Raw genomic sequence first — 11,933 nt, forward strand, 5'->3', positions numbered from 1 at the left:
AAGCCTGTCTATGTTTGAAGAGGAAAGCTTGCATGGAAAATTTTTAACTGATTATTTCTGATTTTTTCATTTGTTGTGCTTTGTTTCGGGAAAATTCCCACTTTGTGCATGCCTGCCTTCAATCCTTGTTTAATTAATTCCTTTTGCTTGTCTTCACTTTCCTCTCGGAGCTCTAGAAGAACTTTGCAGTAAAACATTGGTGGGGATTTATGGCTTCTAAAGATCAATACATGTTTCCTTTTTCTTGTAAGAAGCGCCCCCCCACACACCCACGGCCACCCCTCCACACATACACACGAACTATTTTTAATGCATGCACACTACCACCAAATGGTGCTACCTCTGCTTTCAAAAAATGTTTCTCAGAAAACAGAAGAAAGCAAACAAGCAAACAAACCTGGGAACCAGCTCAAGGTTGTGTGTTGTCACATCATAAACCCTTCAGGGATTCTCATGGTGCAATTAACAGCTGTGAAATCTGTCTGTGTAAATAATGGTTTGCAAAATCAGAGAATGGGCGATCTCTGCAAAATCTGGATTGCAGCTGTGGGATACGGCTTTGGCTTTTCTTCATAATACCAAGTGGAGAATATCTAATCTCTTACACTTGTCATAAGTAAGTGGAAAAGAGGGGAAGCCAAAAAGCTTATATTTTACCCTAAGATTCAGAGCAAAGATTCTAGCTTTGCTCCCTTTAAGGGGAAGGTGTGTTGGTTCTAGCAACATGAGATGCATTGTGTTCTGGCTCTTGTAAGAGGCTTTTAGGTAGAGCGGCCTCCCAAGGATGGCCAGAAACTTCGGCAAACGTGGAAGAGTGGGAAGGGCCTTCTCGGTGGTGGCTCCCGGGGTTTGGGATGCACTGCCCGGAGAAGCCCTCCCTCTTGGCCTTCCATCATCCTCAGGCAAAGACCTTCCTCCTCGAGCAAGCTTTTAAGCAACAAGCGCCTCCAGAATGATTTTTTAAAGAATTCTGTTACATGTTTTAAAATTATTTTTAATCTTGGTTTTTAATAGTAATATAGCTTTAATTGTTCTTAATATGATATTTATGTTCCCCGCTGCACCTCCTCCTCAAAGAAGAAGAGCCAGCCTGGGTGGCCTTGGGCAAGCGGCCCACTCCCAGGGATCCCCTGGAAGTAGAGAAGGGTCAGCCGGTTCCGAGGACTCTCCCCCTGGAAAGGGTTGCCGTAAATGGGAGTGGACGTGACAGTGCACAATGCTTGTTGCGCTGGTTGTTGTATTTTTTAATATTGTTGTTTGTTTTACAGTTGTCGTTGTGGTGAGCCACTTTGAGTTCCCTACAGGGAGAAAGACAACAAACAAACAAACAAAGAGTGCAGGAGAATCGGACCACCCTCGGTCCGGATCTGCTTGGATTTGGATCCCTTGCCTTGAGCAAGGGGTTGGACTGGATGACCTTCAAGGCCCCGTTCTAAGTCCCGTGGTTCTAGGATTCTAGGAAGACTATCAACCAGGGCCCAGTTAAAGGTACTGTTAATGTTAAAAATATGACACTCAGACACATCCTCAGAGTACTATGGAACATTATTCTGGGCTTAGTTCCCTCGTCGAAAGGGTTGCCAGCTCTCTGCTTCTACAGGGAGGTCAAAGGGCTTATTCGATTTAGTGGCCAAGCTTCTGCCATCGGTACTGCCATACATTCTCCTCAGGGCCACCAAAGAGATCACCAAGAAGGAGAACAAAAGATACTGCTTGGCATAACACTGCATGTACTCCTGAGATTGGGTGGTGGTGGTGGTGGTTGTTATAAATAGGATGGCAATACGTCTCTCAAGGTGGGTGGGGAGAAGGAGAGAAACGGTGAACCTCCTGATGGTGTGCCTGATTCCGAGCCTGTCGTCCTGGGCTTGGCGAGGGTGAATGGGCTTCTTCAAGGACCTTCTGGTTCTCTCATCTTTCCCTCCGACTTGGATAGGACTGCTCTGCAGATAGAGAAAACACCTTCAGAAAGAGATGGGGACCTCCAGCAGCCCTTCTCATGAAGGACTGTCCTCTATAAGAGGACAGAGAATCATAGAACCATAGAAGGATAGCATTGGGAGGGGCTTCGTAGGCCATCGAGCCCAACCTCCACCTGGCTCAAGGCAAGAATCCAAACCAAAAACTGATCTGACGGAGGGTGGTTCAGTTTTCTCTTGAAAGCCTCCAGAGCTGGAACACTCACCACCTCCCAAGGTCATCGATTCCATCGTTGTACTGCTCTAATAGTTAGGAAGGTTTTTTTTCCCCTGATACTCAACTGAAATCTGGCTTTCTGCAGCTTGACATGCCCCTGGCATCCAGGAAGAGGTGGGTTGGAAGCTGGCTGGGAACAGAAAAGAACAGCATTATTTTTTCTGGGTGAAGTCAACATCTAAGAAGAAAGAGGCATGGGAAATCAAAATATAGGGGGCAGTGTAGATAGGGCTTAGTTACATGTTAGACAAAATACTTCTCAACCCTGGAAATATGAGTCTCAGCAGAACATAGAGATAAATGAGCAGCAGGTAGCAAGATGAATGGCTACCCTCACCATCTACAGTACATTAGACATTGTAAGAATGATGTATGTATCCATACAAATTAGTGCCTGGGCTTTCTTGCTTTTCCTCTTCCCTCCCCACCCACTGTTCCTTTTGTGTCATGTCTTTCCGACTGCAAGCTTGAATTTAGGAGCCCATGCTGTTGTTTTTTAATTGATTGGGAAACCATTTGGGAAACCTTCGCAGCGGAAGCGCAAGATATAAAAATTTGTGAAATAAATACCTTTCGTTGTAGCTCTGTATGTGAAACAAAAACCACCCCAATTTGGAACAGCTAAAGTTAAACAGAAATTGACTTTACGTTTGCTATGGAATTTGCCTAGCTGAATGTTTGTTTCCTTTCGGCTTTGGGGAAGAAACAAAGGCCTTCTGCGATGTGCCGAAGGAAATATTGAATCAGGCTGTCCTCTCCCCAACTCAAAGAAAACTGTGTTATGTCGATGATCATCTCAGCCAAAACGTTAATCTCTACCAAATGAAAATTGCCATCTGCCTTTCAGTTCAGCGATTGGAATGTACGGATCTAGAACAGATTTGAGTTGCAACAAAAAAAATGACACAGAGTATGCTTTTGTGCATTTGAGGAGTAATAATTTTTTCCCCTTGCAATGAGGTCTCTCTCCTCTTTCTAACCTTGAGCAGTGAGAAATCTTAAATGGAGGAATTTCGGAGGGGCCAAAGAAGTTATTAGCAAGAATCGTTGAAGTGGTCTCTAGAGGCAATGTGGTTTTTTTTTTTTTTTTGCCTTAAGGACCTTAAGCTTGTGCATTGATTTCATTGGAAATTTCATCAGCAACCAGCGATGCCATCTTACCTCACGTTGTATTCTTCTTCACAAGTTCTCCCACTCATAGTAAGGTCTCCTGTTTTTATGTCAGGGCAAAAGTAAATGCTATGGTGCTTCCTAAGTAATAAAGCAAAAAATCAACACACATCAGGCGTAGTCAAAAACAGAGGGATTTTGCTGAAGAACTTTAGCTGTATATTGTTAAAAGGTTATGAGATGCTCCCCTTCAGGAGATCCGGCTGGCCTCCTCCCTTTTATCCTTTTGCTGATAGCTAAAGACTCATCTTTTCAGGCAGGGTTTTAACAATCATGATTAAGTTCCTGAATGCCTTTTAAAAGCTAAGATAGTTTTAAAGGTTTGCTTGCTTTCAATTATTCAATTGTATTTTAATTAGTGTACAGTTTGTTTTGTTTTAATGCTTGAATTATAATCTTTTTAATTCTCTTCCTTTTAATTTTGTGAGCCGCCTTGGACCCCCTTATTGGGAGAAAGGCCAGCCTATAAATAAAAAATAAAGCAAGCAAGCAGACAAACAAATAACAATTAGAATGTAAGCCTCCTCATCCCATGACTATCCATTGCCACATAGCATGCACGGGAAACACGTCACCTGAAAGGTCCCTAGCAGATGTGTTACTCTATCATCAGGCTTCGTGATTAAATCTGTGCTTTCCTTCCAATGATAAATTGCAAAGCAAGTCTAATGCAAAATAGATGTGTGGGGGGAAATCATATGCCATGACAAATAGATCATTTCACCACTGAACAGAGCACCTCTGTTAAATACAGACTAAGTGTCTTGTTAAAAGCTGGCTGGATAGCTCAGTGGTTTAGATATCTGGCTATGGAGCCAGTGGTTGGGAGTTGGATTCCCCCACTGGGCCTCTTTGGAGAACAACCAGCCCATGTAGCTTTGGGCAAGCTGCCCTGTTTCAGGATGTCCCCCAGAAGAAGGGAAGGGTCAACCACTTCTGAGTATTCTCTACCTCCAAAACCCCGGAAAGGGTTGCCATAAATTGGAATTGATTTGACAGCACATGATTGTTATTGTCTTGTTTGTTGTTGCCTTGTGAAAGCAGAATGCCCTAAATCCAAATCCCTTGACTTGAGCAAACAGAAGTGATCAGACAATGATATAAAAGGGCCTTGAATTGCACAAAAAGGGATGCTTTGCTGGATGCCATCTTTCAAGGGACCCTCCAAAACCATTTGGTTCCAGTCGTGACAGCCCAGCTCCAAAGAAAGAGCAGCCCTCCTGTGGCTGGACTAAAAAAAAAAAGTCTGGCTTCATCACGGAGCAGGATTGGGCTCTTTGCAGTCTCTCAAAGGTCCTCTGGTTGCTGACCATCCTCACTGACCATCGGCCGCGGCGCCTGGAGGTGAAAAGCGTTCTTGGAAGACCAGACGTTCCCCGTCCCAGCAGTCAGAACTCATTTTGGGCAAAACCACGGCTGGTGGGTGTCTCCCTGGCAGAGCACAGGTGCCTACGAGGGGGAGGGAGTTTTAGATATCCTCAACTACAAAAATACCACCATTTCCCATTCTGGGGGCTCTTACAGGGAGGCCGAAAAGCACCTTCGCAAATACCTGAATGTGGCTCACCTGGAAGACAGGCCTTCACTGGAAGGCTGTGGGGTGTAGCTAGGCCTAGCTCTGACCGGGCCTCCTTCTTAAGAAAGAAAGCTCCCTTCTAGCACTGGGGCAGGAGCAGGAAACTGGGTCTATCCATTCATTCGTCCATTTGTCCCACAGGCACTCTCTATCTACCAAGTCAGAAGCTCCCTTTCAATCAAGGAAAGACACCTGCAGCGTAGAATTTGCCTGCTTCCTTGTTTTATTAATAGGTTGTGGAAGTATCAGACCGTGATCTACGGTAGCCTTTCCTTTCCTGAAGCCACCTTTCTCAGGGCCAAGAATGGTTATTAATCCAGGAGATAACTTTATTTAGTAGATATTTTACAGGAAGCTTCCCAATTACTGATAATAAGTGGATTAATTGGTCCAAAGTTTTCTGGGAGGTGGGGGGTCGTCGTCGTTTAGTCGTGTCCAACTCTTCGTGACCCCATGGACCAGAGCACGCCAGGCCCTCCTGTCTTCCACCGCCTCCAAGAGTTGGGTCAAAGTCATGTTGGTCGCTTCGGTGACCCTGTCCAACCATCTCATCCTCTGCCATCCCCTTCTCCTCTTGCCTTCACACTTTCCTAACATCAGGGGCTTTTCCAGGGAGTCTTCTCTTCTCATGAGACGGCCAACGTATTGGAGCCTCAGCTTCAGGATCTGTCCTTCCAGTGAGCACTCCAGGTTGATTTCCTTTAGAACTGATAGGTTTGTTCTCCTTGTAGTCCAGGGGATTCTCAAGAGTTTCCTCCAGCACCACAATTCAAAAGCAATTCTTTAGTGGTCAGCTTTCTTTATGGTCCAGCTCTCACTTCCATACATCGCTACAGGAAAAACCATAGCTTTGACTATTCAGTCTTTTGTTGGCAAGGTGATGTCTCTGCTTTTTAAGAAGCTGTCAAGATTTGTCATCACTTTCCTCCCAAGAAGCAGGCGTCTTTTAATTTCGTGGCTGCTGTCTCCATCTGCAGTGATCATGGAGCCCAGGAAAGTAAAATCTGTCACTGTCTCCATATCTTCCCCTTCTATTTCCCGGGAGGTGATGGGACCGGTGGCCATGATCTTAGTTTTTTTGATGTTGAGTTTCAGACCGTTTTTTTCACTCTCCTCTTTCACTCTCATTACAAGGTTCTTTAATTCCTCCTCACTTTCTGCCATCAGAGTGGTATCATCTGCATATCGGAGGTTGTTGATATTTCTTCCAGCAATCTTAATTCTGGTTTGGGATTCCTCCAGTCCAGCCTTCCACATGATGTATTCTGCATATAAGTTAAATAAGCTGGGGGACAATATACAGCCTTGTCGTACTCCTTTCCCAATTTTGAACCAATCAGTTGTTCCATATCCAGTTCTAACTGTTGCTTCTTCTCCCACATATAGGTTTCTCAGGAGATAGATAAGGTGAGGAGGGGGTACCCTTTTGGTTTTGGGGGGCAACAATTGCGTTGGTCCAAAATTTGGGAATTATCCCTGTACTGTCTATAGCAAGTAATGAAGCCAACCAGTCTGGTTTGCCTTATAGTAAATCTTGGGGGGGGGGGGCATCAGGGCCAGCTGCTTTCCTAAGGTTTTAAATGAGTTATTAGTTCTTTAATCTCGTCAGTGGTTACTGGTGGCCACACAGAGAGATGAGGTGAAGAAAATTTGTTTATTGATTTATTGATTTGATTTGATCTGAATCAGAACAATAATCAACAACAACAATTTAAAATAAAATGTACAGTAGAACAATAAAATGTGTCCATTATAAATTAGAAACATCATAAACTAGAACTGCAACAAAAAAAACGCAACACAAAACAGTGATATTTAATTAAAAATTGGTGAAGATGGCAGATTACTTGTTTAAGAGTTGGCAAGTACTCAGTGTTCTGTTGATGGAACATTCTGGAAAGCCTGCCTAAATAAACAAGTGTCCAACGAGCTCATAAAGTGAAGGGGCTGTGCAAATATCAGTAATCCAGCTGAGATGGAAGTAAGGCATGTGCCAGAAACAGGTGCCACTGGCGCACTGGTTTTAACGGTGCAAAGGTCACTCTTGGCCACTGCCGAAATCTGGTCATCCCGGCTCAGCGATGAATCCAGGAGCACCTCCAGGCATATGCAGTGAAATAATGGTGAATCAGGCTCAACAGGCTTCCTCACCATGTTGACAGAGTAGCTGCAATCCTGTCGCTTTTTATGCCCATAATAGTGTGTAATTTTACTTACGTCTAGCTGGCAATTGATGGCACCCTGCTGGGACTCTTCTGCCCGCCTGAAGCCCGTGGGCCCTTCCGCCTCCCTCCACCCCAGGATTGATAGTGGCAACCCCTGCTAGAAGCTCTGTTACACCTCTTGCCCTCTACGTGCATAAAAGCAACAGGATTTGGCCCACTCGATCTCAACTGAAATCGAAGCAGTAAGAAACATTTCCTCACATCCTTACATTCAAAGGGCTGGTTGCGGGAAGGCAGATTTCAGTTGAACGCGAAGAGGAAGTTCGTGATTTTCCTATTTGTTCAGCAACAGAATCGATAACCAAGATGGATGACCGGGCAGTTTTTCAATGCAGGTTTTCAAACAGAGATGGAACAGTCTTCGCTAGAAACTGCTGTAGTTCTGGTTTCCAGACCAATCAGTTCACATTATTTATCAAGAAGGATCTTTATTTCTCTCTGCCTCTCTCCCTTTTTAAAAATCTTCTCTGTTGACCTTTCAACATATCAAAAGTAGGAGATAAGATTTACCACAGAAGGGTAAGGAGTTTAACTTTTTGCCCCCTTTTCGGCCAAGAAATCAACATTTAAGAGTTTCCTTTATTTTACTTAAAAGATTGCCCTTATCTCTTATCCCAGGCACCCTGTCCCGTGGATTTGCTAGCTGTTGGTCTTAGCTGCCAAGACAGAAAGTCAATAGGCTTGCTTAAAAACGGCAGGCTCTTCTTAGCTAAGAAAATCACAAGGGAAGATTGGAGTTGTCTAGAAGTCACATTTGATGATTGGTTTGCCATTCTTCACGCGGGCTCCCAGTCTATCAAAGAGGAAAGCTCACCCAAAATCACTCTGAAAAGATGTTGATTGTCTCATTGCATTTGCATTACGATGCAAAACTGGATGTTTCTCTAGTGGCAGCATGTCAGTTATGTCTTTCGCTGAGGGAACAAGTGTATTGACATCTTTTGGTGCCCAGTGTTGCAGACCTAAATACTGCCATCGTTTAAAGGGACAAATAATTTCTCAAGAGATTTCTCCAAAGTCTCTCAGGCTACACTGGCATTTATATGATTGCAGTTGTTTTTATTTATTTGTTCATTTGTTCATTCAATCATTCATTCATTCAATCATTCAATCAATCATTTAAAATATGTTTCCCCTGTCTTTTTTTAAAAAAATGACTCAAGGCAGCTTACATCATTAAAAAGACAGTATTTAAAAGTTAAAAACAATAAGTATACAGAGATTTTAAAAAGACTTAAACAAATGTTATATTTAAAATGGTAGATAAAAATCAATATTAAAAACATTTAAAACAGCAGAGCACAACCATTCATTTCAAAAGCAAAGCTGGGGTCGGTTTTGCCTCCTGTGGGAGGGAGTTCCAGAGTCCGTGAGCAGCCACGGAGAAGACCCTCTGCACGCACACCTATGAGGATGATGGTACCGAAAGAAAGGTCTCTTGACACCCAAACAGGCTCATTATGGGAGATACAGGTTTTGAGAGATCTTGGACCCAGGCCGTTCAGGGCTTGATAGGTTAGAACTGGCCTTTTGCATTGTTCCTGGAAACGAATCAGCAGCTCGCGGAGCTGCAGCAATAGGGTAGGAAGATGTGACCCCTGTGGCCAGCCCCAGTCAGAAGGGAGAACAAGGGTGCTTGTAGATCAGAAAATCCAAAAATCCCATGATGCAGCCATGACTTCTATTTTTAAAATTTACCATCCATAAAACAGGACAGCACTCATTGTAAATTTAATTTTTTTGCACCTTATCCAGAAAGGCGCACAACCTGGACTTGGAAATATCCACATTCTGTCCCAAAGTGCTAACATTAAAAATTCTTTTTAAAAAAAAAATCCTTGCTGTTTACTATGGAGGAATAAGACAAGTTCAGATTTCATTCTCTTATCTTGGGGTCTGAGCAGCTCTTTGCTCTGGACGGGAAGGGTAACCGGCCTTCTCTTATTCTGGTCACAGGTTCCCAGGACTGGTGTCAGGTAGACAGACTCGCTCATCCTTGGCTCTAGGCTTCTTTTATCCGGAAGGCCAGGGGTTGAATCATCATCATAATCTCAGAGCAGCAGAGCTGGAAGGGACCCTCTGGGATCATCCAGCCCAGCCCATCTCCAGGAGGCCCCTTGGGGGGATTTGAACTCTCGACCTCTGGCCCCACAGCTGGAGACTTCAGAAATGGGCTGAGGGAGGGGGCAGAAGGCCATGGTGGCCCCCTTCATGCCGAGAGGATCTGCCTTAGAAACTGGCATGAAACGGGCTTTGCACCCACGGCAGAAGAGGTGGCCTGTCTCCTTTTGCGGCCCCTTCTTGGGGGGGGGGGGTCTGTTCTCTGGGTAGTTTGTTCCTTCTTCTTCTACGGCTGCCTCCTTTCACTCCCCTTCTTCAGGCTGTCTAGAAGTGAGGTGTCCTCGTTACAATCCCTTTCTCGGGGAAGCAGCAGCAGCCGGTGATATCTTTCCGCTGCGCTTCCTTTTTCTGCAAAAAATTTACTTTCTCTGAAAGGCTTTCTTTCGACCCTGAAGAGCCCATTTCTGATATAAACCCATGCATGCTCACTTTAATATCTGGATCCAAAAGAGTCCAGGAAGAGATTGTTTGAGAGGGGCTGCAGCACGTAGACAGTGTGACCCACAACCCTGCCCCAAAAATCACTTTGCAGCCGCCCCCGCCCCCCGAGGTTGGGAACTGCTGATCAAAATCTCCCGCTCTCCTCCTCCGGTCTGTTCTCCCATCCGACATCTTCCCTGGTCCCTGGACCACTTCAGCAGTGGGTCGGTGGTCTGCTCTGAGGTGTCACGGCCTTCCAGATGCTCAGGCTGAATGGTTTTTTCTTGTCATGTGAGTACATTTCACAGGACTGACCTTTGAGATCAATTTATGTGCTTGAGTGATTGTTATGGCATCCTTTTTGACCGAACAACACCAAGGAAAAAGTGGGCTCCGAACAACACCAAGGAAAAAGGTACAGATAAAAAGCGCAAACGTTATAATATGGTAGGACCTTCCTACCCGCGGGATCAGCAGATTCCGTTATCTGCTGGCTGAAATATTATATTAAATTTTATATTTAAAAAAAAACAATGCAGAAATATGTATTTACCAGAACTAGCCCACAGAGGGAGCCAGAGACATGTACTACATCCACATTTTTCAGTATCCACGGGGGTGGGTTGGAACCGATCCTTCGCCCAGACATGATCCTACTGTATTGTGATTCTAGTGGTTTAGAAGCCCCGCCCTCAAGAATCAATCAAGTTGCCAAACAAACAAAAAGCACAAACAATTGAATAAAATGTGGTTAAAAAAACAACCCACAACCTGGCTCCTGTAATGTTAGCTCTATGAACATTTTTCCAGTAAACTCCTTTGATCTTTGCCTCACCGTTTTGTGGACTGCTGCGGTTTTGCAGGGGCTTTACAAGGTTGACAAGGTATTTTACAGGACTGGTGAAGTGGATAAAGTGATGAACGAGGACTCTGGAGGCCTGGGTTCAAATCCCCACTCAGCCGTGGAAACTCACCTGGGGGAGTGGAACTGGTCAAGCCAGTCCTTAAATATCACACATGCTTTAAAAATCCTGTGAAGGATCACTTAACCTGTTTCCCCGAAAATGAGACCTAACCTGGAAATAAGCCCTAGTATGATTTTTCAGGATGCTCATCATACTGTATAAGCCCTACCCCCCCCCAAAAAAACAAACCCCAGTGAAGTGATACCCTCACCCTCCACCATTATACAGCATTGTGTAGCAACCAGAAGATGACATGATTGTTTTTGAATAAATGTAGTTTGTTGTGCATGGGGAAAAAATCCCTGAAAATAAGCCCTAATGTGTTTTTTGAAGCAAAAAATAATATAAGACACTGTCTTATTTTCAGGGAAACACAGTATCAGCAGCTTCTGGCTTGGCAGCATCGTGAGCGATATAATACTGTTTGGGAACTCAAAACAACCTAGACACGGGGATGAGGTCATTGACTCTGTAGAGGAACTCCTTAATTGTGAGAAGAGAATTCCAGTGAAATTAATGGCTCCTGCTTTGAAAGAAGGCATGCAATTCATTGAGATGCAGATTTCTGTAACCTAGATTGATTCATCTTGGAAAACCCTCCATCATACGGAAATGGACTTGGCTCCCCGCCCCACTTCTCTGCGTGCCAGGCCTGAACCAGGATCGGTAAAGCACACCAGGCAAAGGTTTGGGTGGGGGTTGTGGTTGGTGTTTTGATTTTTTTATTTTGGTGTACCATCCCTTCAACAGAGAAATGGGCTAACGGATCACTGCTTTTAGGAGCCTTCTTCGGCCATGTGTGTTCAGCGGATCGGCAGGCACAGGTGCAGAGGCCGCAGGTGGGAGGCCGCCCCGGAGGATGGTGGGAGAGAAAGAGGAGGAGGGAGCAGGACCTGGTAGGGAGGTGAAGGGGGACAGTGGGACGGTCTTGCTGAACAAAGCCAAGGGCCAAAAGGGGAAAAGAGTTTGGTGCTTTGATTTGCTGCTTTGGCCAAGCAGGATCCCAAAGGGTTCTCAAAATAAGCCATGAACCATGGCTGATTAGTCATTCCCCCCCCCCGCCGGGTTTGTGGTTCTGTTGGTGCCCACCTCGAGTCAGAACCTTGGTTATAATAAGACTCGTGGGAGGCCATTGCCACCCGTCTTCTGCAGGCTGGGCACAAAATGAGGAAGGCCACTCATTCCTCTCATGCAATATTGATATGGATTCCATTTTCCAGACTTAGAAAACCGTTCAAATCTTTGCAGCCTGCCAGGTAT

At 44.8% G+C, this 11,933-nt stretch overlaps 1 long non-coding RNA gene across 1 annotated transcript; it reads right to left on the reverse strand.

Moving 5' to 3' along the window:
• Positions 1-1,187: 1,187 nt before the first annotated feature.
• LOC110089413 (uncharacterized) lies at positions 1,188-5,086 on the reverse strand. Its single transcript, XR_013537970.1, has 4 exons — positions 4,919-5,086; positions 3,358-3,447; positions 2,262-2,326; positions 1,188-1,943 (listed from the first exon to the last, which is right to left on the reverse strand). It is a non-coding gene; the product is annotated as an uncharacterized LOC110089413 (long non-coding RNA).
• Positions 5,087-11,933: the final 6,847 nt, after the last annotated feature.

Source organism: Pogona vitticeps, chromosome 7 (assembly GCF_051106095.1).
Source record: "Pogona vitticeps strain Pit_001003342236 chromosome 7, PviZW2.1, whole genome shotgun sequence".
Classification (NCBI taxonomy): Eukaryota; Metazoa; Chordata; class Lepidosauria; order Squamata; family Agamidae; genus Pogona; species Pogona vitticeps.